We start from the raw sequence: 14,612 nt of genomic DNA, 5'->3' as shown, positions 1-14,612 counted from the left end.
CGCGGCTTTTTTTTTACAATTTCCGGACCATGTGCACAGTGTGTCCTGTTTTCCATAGGGTACAGTGTACTGTACCCTGCATGGAAAACAGCTGCGGAACCGCAGCGGCTAAACCGCCGCGGTTCCGCGGTAAAAAACGCACTGTGTGAACATGGCCTAACACTCACAAAACCTCATACATCGCTCTCCAACCTCCATTCTCCATTCACTGCTCTTACAATTTGGCCAATTATTGGAATAAAATGAATACAACTAAAACTGAAGCCCTCCCAATTAACATAAATGACTTTCATCTAGATTATCTCCAGTGTAACTTTAAATACCACTCGCTCAAATACCTAGGAATCAATCTCACAAGCTCGTACTCCACTCTATACGAGAACAATTTCCATACACTATTCTACAGACTCCAGACACAGATTCCTTAACAAGACACTCTTATATGCTAAAGTGGGAGGAATATCTGGGTAAAACACTAACAGTGGTAGAGCGGAGAAATGTTTAGACCAGAGTAGCTAAATCGGCATTACAAAAGGAGGAAGACTAGCGTGGACTCAGACTTTAAGGATGGACTTCAGAATGGCAGAATTTAATGGACTCAGAAAGAGGGTAGGAAAGGTCCAATGGCTGGATGTTCTAAAGTACAGAAATGTCCAAGAAGGATGGGAGATTTTGCTCAATGAAACTCTTACTGCACAATCGGTAACAAACCTGAAAAGAAGGAAAAATTGAAAGCATTTAAAGAGATCAGGGTGGATGAACAGAGAACTTAAACACTTGTTAAAGCAGAAAAAAGAAATGTATAACAAAAGGAAAGAGAAGGGAATGCAGGACAAGCATTAGAAGAGCTAAAGCCAGTAATGAAGTAAGGCTTGCAAGGGAGACCAAAAGCATAAAAAAGGGATTTTGGAGGGATGTCAAAAGAAAAAGAAAAGTCAAAGATGCTATAGGATTTTTACAGGATGAAAAGGGTGAAGTGGTCAAAACTGATGTTGAGAAAGCTGGACTTTTAAATTCCTATTTTACATCTGTGTTCTCTAAGAAAGCAAATATATCATTAACCGATCTTCATGGTGCCATCGATGGAATAAAATAATCCTCTCTATCCATAAACAGAGGGATGGTGAGGGAAAACTTAGCTAATTTAAATTAATTTCAATCTCCTGGTCCTGATGAATTACATGCTAGGGTACTGAAAGAGTTAGCAAAGGAAATTGCAGAATCACTATCCAAAATCTTTGAAAAATCTTGGAAAGCAGGAGAAGTCCCAGAAGATTGGAGAAGGACAAATGATGTCCTTATAGTCCAAAAAAAAAGAAAAGAAGACGGAGCCAGGAAATTACAGGCCAGTGAGCCTTACTTCTATACTAGGAAATATATTTGAGCAAATTATTAAACAGCATTTATGTAAGTACTTGGATAAGAATGCAGTAATTAACCAGAGCCAGTATGGGTTTGTAGCAAACAAGTCATACTAATCTAATTTCCTTTTGTGATGGAATCACTGAATGGGTGGAACAGAGAAATGCAGTAGATATAGTATATCTCAACTTCAGCAAAGTATTTGATTAAGTATCTCATACTATCCTTATTGAAAAAATGACCAAGTATGGAATTGATAAGGCTACGGTGCCATCTCCCTGGCTCTGCCTCTGGACATCCTTGCAATCTTTGGTCACTTGCACAGAGCTGCAGCCTGACACACCTTACAGTATTTTCACTCATATTGTCTAGTGCTGAGCTGATCTTAAGACCCCAGAGGTAAAATATATTCAAGGTAGTCTTTACTGTCTGTTAGTATGGGTCCCACACTCACACACTATTGTCTCAATCCCACCTCACTGCCACCCCATGTGAGGAACCCGCCTCTTGATACCCCGCCTGATGCCACTATTACGTCAGAAGGATCACATAGTGCAGTCTCCTTACTTGCACCAATGTAATGCTCTGCACCCCATGGGAATACACGTTAGATTAGTACAGTTTTACAGATGCCCCCTGTCCACACGGGTCCAGGGAGACACTCGCCCACAACCCTGATTCGCTGAGAGGCCCCTTTAACTAGCACCAATAAAACAGTGCATGGTCAGACTGGTCGGACTACCACCAGTTTCTCGATATAAGCCCGGTCCGTTAACGAGAATATATCAAGCCAGAAACTGCATGAAAAGTTAAACCCAGTATACGGATGTGTGGATTCGCAGATTGAGACAAAAAAGAAGCCCAAGGTTAAATTATACAGTTAGGTCCATATATATTTGGACAGAGACATTTTTCTAATTTTGGTTATAGACATTACCACAATTAATTTTAAACAAAACAATTCAGATGCAGTTGAAGTTCAGACCTTCAGCTTTCATTTGAGGGTATCCACATTAAAATTGGATGAAGGGTTTAGGAGTTTCAGCTCTTTAACATGTGCCACCCTGTTTTTAAAGGGACCCAAAGTAATTGGACAGATTCAATAATTTTATATAAAATGTTCATTTTTAGTACTTGATTGAAAACCCTTTGTTGGCAATGACTGCCTGAAGTTTTGAACTCATGGACATCACCGGACGCTGTGTTTCCTCCTTTTTGATGCTCTGCCAGGCCTTCACTGTGGTGGTTTTCAGTTGCTGTTTGGTTGTGGGCTTTTCTATCTGAAGTTTAGTCTTTAACAAGTGAAATGCATGCTCAATTGGGTTGAGATCAGGTGACTGACTTGGCCATTCAAGAATATTCCACTTCTTTGCTTTAATAAACTCCTGGGTTGCTTTGGCTTTATGTCTTGGGTCATTGTCCATCTGTAGTATGAAACGACGACCAATCAGTTTTGCTGCATTTGGCTGGATCTGAGCACACAGTATGTCTCTGAATACCTCAGAATTCATTCGGCTGCTTCTGTCCTGTGTCACATCATCAATAAACACTAGTGACCCAGTGCCACTGGCAGCCATGCATGCCCCAAGCCATCACACTGCCTCCGCCGTGTTTTACAGATGATGTGGTTTCCTTTGGATTATGAGCTGTACCACGCCTCCGCCATACTTTTCTATTTCCATCATTCTGGTAGAGGTTGATCTTGGTTTCATCTGTCCAAAGAATGTTCTTGTAGAACTGTGCTGGCTTTTTTAGATGTTTTTTTAGCAAAGTCCAGTCTAGCCTTTTTATTCTTGATGCTTATGAGCGGCTTGCACCGTGCAGTGAACCCTCTGTATTTACTTTCATGCAGTCTTCTCTTTATGGTAGATTTTGATATTGATACGCCGACCTCCTGGAGAGTGTTGGTCACTTGGTTGGCTGTTGTGAAAGGGTTTCTCTTCACCATGGAGATTATTCTGCGATCATCCACCACTGTTGTCTTCCGTGGGTGCCCAGGTCTTTTTGCATTGATGAGTTCACCAGTGCTTTCTTTCTTTCTCAGGATGTACCAAACTGTAGATTTTGCCTCTCCTAATATTGTAGCAATTTCTCGGATGGGTTTTTTCTGTTTTTGCAGCTTAATGATGTCTTGTTTCACCTGCATGGAGAGCTCCTTTGACCGCATGTTTACTTCAGAGCAAAACCTTCCAAATGCAAGCACCACACATCAAATCAACTCCAGGCCTTTTATCTGCTTAATTGAGAATGACATAACGAAGGGATTGCCCACACCTGTCCATGAAATAGCGTTGGAGTCAATTGTCCAATTACTTTTGGTCCCTTTAAAAACAGGATGACACATGTTAAGGAGCTGAAACTCCTAAACCCTTCATCCAATTTTAATGTTAATACCCTCAAATGAAACCTGAAAGTCTGAACTTCAACTGCATCTGAATTGTTTTGTTTAAAATTCATCGTGGTAATGTCTATAACCAAAATTAGAAAAATGTTGTCTCTGTCCAAATATATATGGACCTAACTGTATATTTGATCGCTTTAAGGGCACACTATACAATACACTATATACACAATGGTTATACGTATACAATGGTCAGATATGCAAATACAGGTGAAGTACAAAAGATATAAGCAGACGAATCATGTCAATTACCCGTTTGATGTTCAACAGAGTGTGCACTGGGCTGCAGGGGGCATGGACTGCCAGCTGGTTCCTAGATTCTTCATAGCACGTTGCGCGACATGGTCCCCACTTTCAAATTGAACAGCAAGCATAACAGAGAGAGAACATATGGCTTCACACAAGCCTTTATCCTCTTGGTTGGTCACATCCTTTTCCACACCCGGGAGGGTCCTTATCACTTTTCCCTGGAGGTTTGTAACTACATCTCCCAAAACCTAGGAAAGCTCATAACTTCTCAATAGAAGCTTCTTCCCCCAGAAGAACCTGGTCGTAAAACGCGCATCAGGGTGGGGGACGCCTGGGCACTGGTGTTGTGGCACCACTTATCAGGTAGCTTTCATTCCTTCATTCATTTCATGCATTTGATGTCTAGGTGCGAGAAATAGGATTATTCTCCCAGTGAACTTGCCTCTGCACCATGCGACTTTCTCACAGTGATCTCACCGAGGTCACAGCAATTCAGCACGGCTGGGAACGGAGCCTCAGTGATGTCACGGCTAGTCACTGAGGCTGCACTCACAGCATCTCATTCACCAGTGGTTCTCAGCCTGGACAGTCGCATCTTGGCACCGTCCAGGTTGAAAACTATTTCTCACCCAGACATGGATTACGGCATAAGACAGAACGACGGTGAGGTGAGGGATATTGTTGTTTTTTTATTTTTGGTTTATTACAGGAGGATGAGGGCTTCGGTGGAATTAGGCGAGGTCATAAGTATGGTTTAATTAAGAATATTGAAGGAGTCTGTGTCTTTCTTTCATTAAAGGACTTTTTTTCTGGGTGTCTGTGTTTTCTTACAATGTGAATATGGGGTTAGTAATGGGGGCATGTTACTGATGCCTATCCATTACTAAGCTTGGGGCTTGCTGTCACCGGACAATACAAAGGTGACATCAACCCCACCAACTATCACCCCCCTTGCCACAGCTACAGGGCAAGTGGGAAGAGCGAGGTTAAGTGTCAGAATTGGCGCATCTTAGAGATGCGCCTTTTCTGGGGCGACTGAGAGCTGATGTTTTTAGCCTGGGGGAGGGGGGGGTCAGTATCCATGGCCCCTTTCTAGGCTATTAATATCAGCCCACAGCTGTCTACATAGCCTTTGCTGATTATTAATTATAGGGGGACCCTACGTCGTTTTATTTTAGTGTCCCACATTTTGCTAGCCAGTAAAGACTAATTATACAGCTGTGAGCTGATATTAACAGCCTGGGAAGCTCCATGGGTAATACCCCCTTCCCAGGCTATAAACATCTGCCACCCAGCCGTTGGCTCTCTGCTGGTTACGAAAATTGCATGGGAGCCCACGCCATTTTTTTCTCAAAAAATATTCTTTTATTAATGAAATACATGTCCAATAATTCACACACACACACACACACACACACACACACACACACACACTGTACTAACTGTATTTGTCACTGACATCTATATATCTACATATTCCATTTGTATTTACTGTTTGTAATCCATCTATTCTATCCTGTCGGCTCCTGCAGTGATTTTACAGAACACGACAGAAGAATTACTGGCTTTTCTTTATTCTTCTTATTATTATTTATTTATATAGCACCATTAATTCCATGGTGCTGTACATGAGAAAGGGGTTACATATAGCGTTATAGATATCGTTTACAGTAAACAACTTTACAGTGACAGACTGGTACAGAGGGGAGAGGACCCTGTCCTTGCAGACTTACATTCTATGGGATAGTGGGGAAGAGACGGAAGGTAGGGGCGAGGCGGCGGCTCTGGCGATGGCGAGGCGGCAGAATGGTTATTGCAGGCTGTAGGCTTTCTTGAAGAGGGTTTTCAGGTTCCGTCTGAAGGAGCCGAGGGTGGTGGATAGTCGGACGTGTTGAGGAATGGAATTCCAGAGGATGGGGGATATTCGGGAGAAATCTTGGAGGCGGTTGTGTGAGGAACAAATAAGTGTGGAGGAGAGTAGGAGGTCTTGGGAGGATCGGAGATTACGTGAGGGAAGATATTGGGAGATTAGTTCAGAGATATAGGGAGGGGACAGGTTGTGGATGGCTTTGTAGATCAGTGTTAGTAGTTTGAACTGGATTCGTTGGGGAATAGGGAGCCAGTGGAGGGATTTGCCGAGGGGAGAAGCAGGGGAGTAGCAAGGAGAGAGGTGGATTAGCTGGGCAGCAGAGTTGAGGACAGACTGGAGTGGTGCAAGAGAGTTAGCGGGGAGGCCACAGAGGAGGGTGTTGCAGTAGTCGAGGCGGGAGATGATGAGGGCATGCACAAGAGTTTTGGTAGATTGTGGGCTGAGGAAGGAATGGATTCTGGCAATATTTTTGAGTTTGAGGTGACAGGAGGTGGCAAGAGTTTGGACGTGCGGTTTGAAGGACAGGGCAGAGTCGAGAGTTACCCTGAGGCAGCGGATTTCAGGTGCGGGAGAGAGTGTGATGCCGTTTACCATAATAGATAGGTCAGGTAGGGGGATACGCGAGATGGGGGAAAGATGATGAGTTCGGTTTTGCCTACATTGAGTTTTAGGAAGCGAGAGAAGAAGGAGGATATGGCTGACAGACACTTCGGGATTCTGGACAGCAGAGAGGTGGCATCTGGGCCAGAGAGGTAGATCTGAGTGTCGTCCGCATACAGGTGGTACTGGAAGCCGTGGGACTTTATGAGTTGTCCTAGGCCAAGAGTATAGATGGAAAAAAGTAGGGGCCCTAGGACAGAGCCCTGAGGGACTCCAACAGAGAGAGGGCAGGATGAGGAGGTGGTGTGGGAGTGGGAAACGCTAAATTTGCGGTCGGAAAGGTATGAGGCAATCCAGGACAGGGCAAGGTCTTTGATGCCAAGGGAAGAAAGAATCTAGCAGTAGGCAGTGATCGACTGTGTCAAAAGCAGAGGACAGGTCAAGAAGGAGGAAGATGGAGAACTGTCTGTTAGCTTTGGCTGTAAGTCATTAGTAATCTTTGTCAGGGCAGTTTCGGTGGAGTGGTGGGGGCGGAAGCCAGATTGGAGGTTGTGAAGGAGAGAGTTAGATGAGAGGTGGGAGCACCTATGTATCTATGTAATCTATGTATCTATGTAATATATATATATATATATATATATATATATATATATATATATATACTGCATATGTGTGTGTCACTGACATCTATATATCTTTGTATTATACAGTTAGGGCCAGAAATATTTGGACAGTGACACAATTTTCACGATTTGGGCTCTGCATGCCACCACATTGGATTTGAAATGAAACCTCTACAACAGAATTCAAGTGCAGATTGTAACGTTTAATTTGAAGGGTTGAACAAAAATATCTGATAGAAAATGTAGGAATTGTACACATTTCTTTACATACACTCCACATTTTAGGAGGTCAAAAGTAATTGGACAAATAAACATAACCCAAACAAAATATTTTTATTTTCAATATTTTGTTGCAAATCCTTTGGAGGCAATCACTGCCTTAAGTCTGGAACCCATGGACATCACCAAACGCTGGGTTTCCTCCTTCTTAATGCTTTGCCAGGCCTTTACAGCCGCAGCCTTCAGGTCTTGCTTGTTTGTGGGTCTTTCCGTCTTAAGTCTGGATTTGAGCAAGTGAAATGCATGCTCAATTGGGTTTAGATCTGGAGATTGACTTGGCCATTGCAGAATGTTCCACTTTTTGGCACTCATGAACTCCTGGGTAGCTTTGGCTGTATGCTTGGGGTCATTGTCCATCTGTACTATGAAGCGCCGTCCAATCAACTTTGCAGCATTTGGCTGAATCTGGGCTGAAAGTATATCCCGGTACACTTCAGAATTCATCCGGCTACTCTTGTCTGCTCTTATGTCATCAATAAACACAAGTGACCCAGTGCCATTGAAAGCCATGCATGCCCATGCCATCACGTTGCCTCCACCATGTTTTACAGAGGATGTGGTGTGCCTTGGATCATGTGCCGTTCCCTTTCTTCTCCAAACTTTTTTCTTCCCATCATTCTGGTACAGGTTGATCTTTGTCTCATCTGTCCATAGAATACTTTTCCAGAACTGAGCTGGCTTCTTGAGGTGTTTTTCTGCAAATTTAACTCTGGCCTGTCTATTTTTGGTATTGATGAATGGTTTGCATCTAGATGTGAACCCTTTGTATTTACTGTCATGGAGTCTTCTCTTTACTGTTGACTTAGAGACAGATACACCTACTTCACTGAGAGTGTTCTGGACTTCAGTTGATGTTGTGAACGGGTTCTTCTTCACCAAATTAAGTATGTGGCGATCATCCACCACTGTTGTCATCCGTGGACGCCCAGGCCTTTTTGAGTTCCCAAGCTCACCAGTCAATTCCTTTTTTCTCAGAATGTACCCAACTGTTGATTTTGCTACTCCAAGCATGTCTGCTATCTCTCTGATGGATTTTTTCTTTTTTTCAGCCTCAGGATGTTCTGCTTCACCTCAATTGAGAGTTCCTTTGACCGCATGTTGTCAGCTCACAGCAACAGCTTCCAAATGCAAAACCACACACCTGGAATCCACCCCTGACCTTTTAACTACTTCATTGATTACAGGTTAACGAGGGAGACGCCTTCAGAGTTAATTGCAGCCCTTATAGTCCATTGTCCAATTACTTTTGGTCCCTTGAAAAAGAGGACGCTATGCATTACAGAGCTATGATTCCTAAACCCTTTCTCCGATTTGGATGTGGAAACTATCATATTGCAGCTGGGAGTGTGCACTTTCAGCCCATATTATATATATAATTGTATTTCTGAACATGTTTTTGTAAACAGCTAAAATAACAAAACTTGTGTCACTGTCCAAATATTTCTGGCCCTAACTGTATGTGTATATATTCTATCCTGTCAGTGTGATTTTACTGTACGCGCACATGAATTGCCGGCTTTTCTTCTATCTGTGTGTGTGTTTTGACGAATATTTCTTTTGAAAACTATGTGTAAATGACATAGAGAATTGCTGTATGTAAAAGCTCATGCTAAAATTGCATTGCAATCGGATAGCAATTACCCTGCATTTGGATGTAAATTGGATGCTAGGTGTGAAAAATCGGATTGTACACGCATAGAAAAAACGAGTGACATTCGCATTTCACTCGTCCGACTCTCTTGTATCAAAATCGGGCTGATTTTAAAATCGCTAGTGTGACTCCAGCCTTAGTGTTACTAACTATCATCCCACTTGCCACCGCTACAGGGCAAGTGGGAAAAGCGAGGCTAAGTGCCAGAATCGGTGCATCTTAGAGATGGGCCTTTTCTGGGGCAGCTGAGAGCTGATGTTTTTAGCCGAGGAGGCTAGTATCCATGGCCCCTTCCTAGGCTATTAATATCAGCCAGCAGCTGTCTGCATAGCCTTTGCTGGTTATTAATTATGGAGGAACCCCACGTCATTTTTGGGGGGTATCCCCATATTAATAGCCAGTAAAGGCTAAGTATACAGTTGTGAGCTGATATTAATAGTCTGGGAAGCTCCATGGGTATTAACCCTTCCCAGGCTAGAAACATCTGCCCCCAGTCGCTGGCTTTCCTTCTGCTGGTTTTGAAAATTGCGCAGGAGCCCACACCATTTTTTCCGGAATTTTGTTTTTTTATTAATTAAATACATGTACAAGATTTTGCACACATACAGTACTAATTGTATTTGAGGCAGACATCTATATATCTACCTATTCTATATGTATTTACTGTATGTAATCAATCTCTTCTATCCTATTATCCTGTCGACTCCTGCTGTGATTTTACACTACCGTGGGTGCTGAATTACCAGCTTTTCTTCTATCTGTGATCTGTGTGTAAAAATCAGACAGCACTCGCATGGTCCGAGTTCTGTGCGATTTTTTTTTTTCTCGCACCCATAGGCTTCTTTTGCAGGATGCGATCCGAACTCTGATTACAATTGCAGCATGCTGCGACTTTTTTCCAGTCCGATCATGATCTGATCCGAGCTGGAAAAAAAAGGCAGATGAAGACAAAATCATAGACTAACTTAGGCCCAAATTCAATCAGATTTTTTATTGGATTGCATTCGTCTGATTTGATTGCAAGTGGGAATGAGCCCTTAGTTTGAGATTTTCTTGGTGGTCAATAAAATATGATTTTCAAGTAAAACAGTTCTCACCTTCCAGATATGATAAAGTCTTCTCCCTGTGTGACATTTCTGATAAAAGATGCTGTTTGTGGGTAAAACATTTTCTTAAAGGGAACCCGTCACCTCCAAAATCAAAGATGAGCTAAGCCCACCAGCATCAGGGGCTTATCTACAGCATTCTGGAATGCTGCAGATAAGCCCCCAATGTATCCTGAAAGATGAGAAAAAGAGGTAAGATTATACTCACCCAGGGGCGGTCCCGCTGCGGTCCGGTGCAATGGGCGTCGTGGTCCAGGTCCGGCGCCTCCATTCTTCATAGGATGACATCCTCTTCTTGTCTTCATGCTGCGGCTCCGGCGCAGGCGTACTTTGTCTGCCTTGTTGAGGGCAGAGCAAAGTACTGCAGTGCGCAGGTGCCGGGCCTCTCTGACCTTTCCCGACGCCTGTGCACTGCATTACTTTGCTCTGCCCTCAACAGGGCAGACAAGGTACGCCTGTGCCGGAGCCGCAGCATGAATAGAAGAAGAGGACGTCATCGTAAGAAGATGGGAGGCCCCGGACCAGACCGCGACACCCATCGGACCGGACCGCACATCGGACCGGACCACCCCCCAGGTGAGTATAATCTAACCTCTTTTTCTCATCCTTCAGGATACATCGGGGGCTTATCTACAGCATTATAGAATGCTGTAGATAAGCCCCTGATGCCAGTGGGCTTAGCTCATCTTCGATTTTGGGGGTGACAGGTTCCCTTTAAATCTGAAGTTTAAAAACTACTCCTCCTTTGTGTAATTTCTGGTGTTTAACAAGATTTGATTTATCTGCAAAACAATTTCCACAGTCTGAACATGAGTATAGTTTCTTCCCTGAATGAACTCTCTCATCTATCTATATAATCGTCTAAGGTCCACTTCTGTCTGTTTGTCTGTCACGGAAATCCCGCATTGCTGAACAATCGTGGCCAGCCATGACCAATCGGCGATGGGCACAGTCCGGCCACGAATTCGCCCTTCCCTACTCCCCTCCAGTCAGTGCCCCTCCATACTCTCCTCCAGTCAGCGCCCCCACAGCGTTGTAGCAGTCCGTTAACGCTGCTATTAACCCTGTGTGACCAAGTTTTTACTATTGATGCTGCCTCTGCAGCATCAATAGTAAAAAGATCTAATGTTAAAAATAATTAAAAAAATAAAAAATCATTATATTCTCACCTTCCGGCGCCTTTCCCGCTCCTCACGACGCTCCGGTCCCAAGAATACACTGCGGCAACGACCCGTGATGACGTAGTGGTCTCGCGAGATGATGACGTAGCGGTCTTGCGAGACCGCTAGATCATCATCACGGCATATTGCCGCAAGGCATTACTGGAAACGGAGCATCGCAAGGAGCATCGCTAAGCGCCTGAGCTGGATCCGGGGGCCGCCGGAAGGTGAGTATATAACTATTTTTTATTTTAATTATTTTTTTAACAGGGATATGGTGCCCACATTGCTATATACTGCGTGGGCTGTGCTATATACTACGTGGCTGTGCAATATACTACGTGGCTGAGTTATATACTACGTTGCTGTGTTATATACTACGTGGGCTGTGCTAATACTACTATACATATTCTAGAATCGGGCCACCATCTAGTGTCTAATAAGCTCTCTGGTTCAAAAAATTGCCTCACTGTGAAGAAGATAATCTTTTCATTTATTTGTGATTTTTTTTACACGAGACAAAAGATGTTTTGGAGGGAAAAACTTTTTCTATAGTCAGTATTTGTGTGGCTAAGTGGCAATTTGTGTGGCTAAGTATAAATGGCTTCTTTTCTGTAAGAGCAGTTTGACTTTTCATGCTTCTCTTGTTCCTTTTATTATTATTAATATATTGCCTTTAAAAAGTATTCATACTCGTGAACATTACATTTATTCAAGTTACACTCACAGATTAAATGTGCTTCATTTGGGATATTATGTGATATACCTAAACAAAGTGGCAAGTATTTGTGAAGTGTAAAGGAAAGGATACATGGTTTTCTAATTATTTTCAAAATTATAAATCTGAAAATTGTGATGTGCATTTGTACTCAGCCCCCTAAATAAAATCCTGAGTGACCAATAGCCTCCACAAGTCCCATAATTAGTAAATTGAGTCTACCTGTGTGTAATTTATTCTCAGTATAACTACAGCTGTTCTGGGAAGGCCCCGGAGGTTTGTTTGTGAACTTTAGGGACCAAACAGCATCAGGAAAACCAAGGAGCACACCAGATGCGATATCGCTATCCCATGCAGGCGCTGAACACGTCATGATGTTGATCGCTGATGAGTAACATCACTATGGGAACTGGAGGCTTCATTCACGCATGCGTAGCATATACTGTACATTTTCACAGGGGACTGCGATAAGTTGTTCTTTCAGCCACTCGACAGCATGGGATCAATTCGTTAATCCTGTAAGGTGTTGCAAGAATGTATTTTAGTTATCATGTAAATCTAAATGTTGATGATTTGATCCAATTAATGTATTATGACTATCGACTGTATCTACAGTGGCATGTAAAAGTTTTAGTGTTATTGTGAACAATAAAGAAAGTTGAACGTTAAATGATCTCTAAAAGGCCCAATGTTAAAAATGACACAAGCTAGTCATATTTTACATTTAAAAATTTACAAAACGAAAAATGGTCCAATGCACAAGTTTGGACAGCCTTGGAGATTTGTGTGCTCAGATAACTTTGACCAAGGTTTCAGACCTTAATTAGCCTGTTAGAGTTATGGCTTGTTCTCTATCATTGTTATTAAAGGCTGGGTGATGCAAATTTCTCAGCTTTATAAACACCCAGCCTCCTCTAACCATCTGCCAGAAAAACGTCAGCCATGGGTTCTACTAAGCAGCTGCCTTGGACACTGAAAATGATGGAGGCCCACAAAACAGGAGAAGACTATGAGAAGATAGCAAAGTGTTTTCAAGTTGCCCTTTCCTCATTTCAAAATGTAATTAAGTAATGGCAGTTAACAGAACAGTGGAGATCAAGACAAGGTCTGGAAGACCAAGCAAAATTTCAGTGAGAGCTGCTTGTAGGATTGTTAGAGAGGCAAATCAGAACTCCCGCTTGACTGCAAAACACCTCCATAAAGATCTAGCAGACTCTGGAGTTGTGGTACATTGTTCTACTGTTCAGAGACACCTGCACAAATATGGCCTTCATGGAAGAGTCATTAGAATAAAATCCCTCCTGTGTCCTCACCATAAAATTCGGAGTCAGAAGTATGCAAAAGAGCATCTAAACAAGCCTGATGCATTTTGGAAACAAGTCCTGAGCACAGATGAGTTACATAGTAACATAGTAACATAGTTAGTAAGGCCGAAAAAAGACATTTGTCCATCCAGTTCAGCCTATATTCCATCATAATAAATCCCCAGATCTACGTCCTTCTACAGAACCTAATTGTATGATACAATATTGTTCTGCTCCAGGAAGACATCCAGGCCTCTCTTGAACCCCTCGACTGAGTTCGCCATCACCACCTCCTCAGGCAAGCAATTCCAGATTCTCACTGCCCTAACAGTAAAGAATCCTCTTCTATGTTGGTGGAAAAACCTTCTCTCCTCCAGACGCAAAGAATGCCCCCTCGTGCCCGTCACCTTCCTTGGTATAAACAGATCCTCAGCGAGATATTTGTATTGTCCCCTTATATACTTATACATGGTTATTAGATCGCCCCTCAGTCGTCTTTTTTCTAGACTAAATAATCCTAATTTCGCTAATCTATCTGGGTATTGTAGTTCTCCCATCCCCTTTATTAATTTTGTTGCTCTCCTTTGTACTCTCTCTAGTTCCATTATATCCTTCCTGAGCACCGGTGCCCAAAACTGGACACAGTACTCCATGTGCGGTCTAACTAGGGATTTGTACAGAGGCAGTATAATGCTCTCATCATGTGTATCCAGTTAAAACAGTTAAAAAGAGTTAAAACAGAACTCTTTGGCCACAATGATCAAAGGTATGTGTGGAGAAAAAAAGAGCACAGAATTTCAGGAAAATGACATCTCAACAACCATTAACCATGGGGTGGATCAATCATGCTTTGGGGTTGTGTTGCAGCCAATGGCACGGGGAACATTTCAAGGGTAGAGGGAAGAACAGATTCAATGAAATTTCAACATTCTTTATGCAAACATAAACATAACATCATCTGTAAAAAGGTGAAGTTGAAAAGAGGATGGCTTCTACAAATGAATGATGATCCCAAACACATGTCAAAATCAGCAATAGACTACCTCAAAAGGTGCAAGCTGAAGGCTTTACAATGGCCCTCACAGTCCCCTGATTTGAGCATCATTGAAAATCTGTGGCTAGACCTCAAAATATAACTGCAAGAATTTTCAAAGAAAGAGTAGATGAAAATTCCTCAAACAAGAAATTAAAAGAAACTCTTGTAACAAGCAATAAACAAAAGAAAAAAACACGGCACTGCTCCCTATTGTGTACACCTAATAAGTCTCTTGTAACACACTGCTATGTGC

This window comes from Ranitomeya imitator, chromosome 2 (genome assembly GCF_032444005.1).
Source record: "Ranitomeya imitator isolate aRanImi1 chromosome 2, aRanImi1.pri, whole genome shotgun sequence".
Lineage (NCBI taxonomy): Eukaryota > Metazoa > Chordata > Amphibia > Anura > Dendrobatidae > Ranitomeya > Ranitomeya imitator.
Note: the sequence above shows the minus strand (reverse complement) of the source record.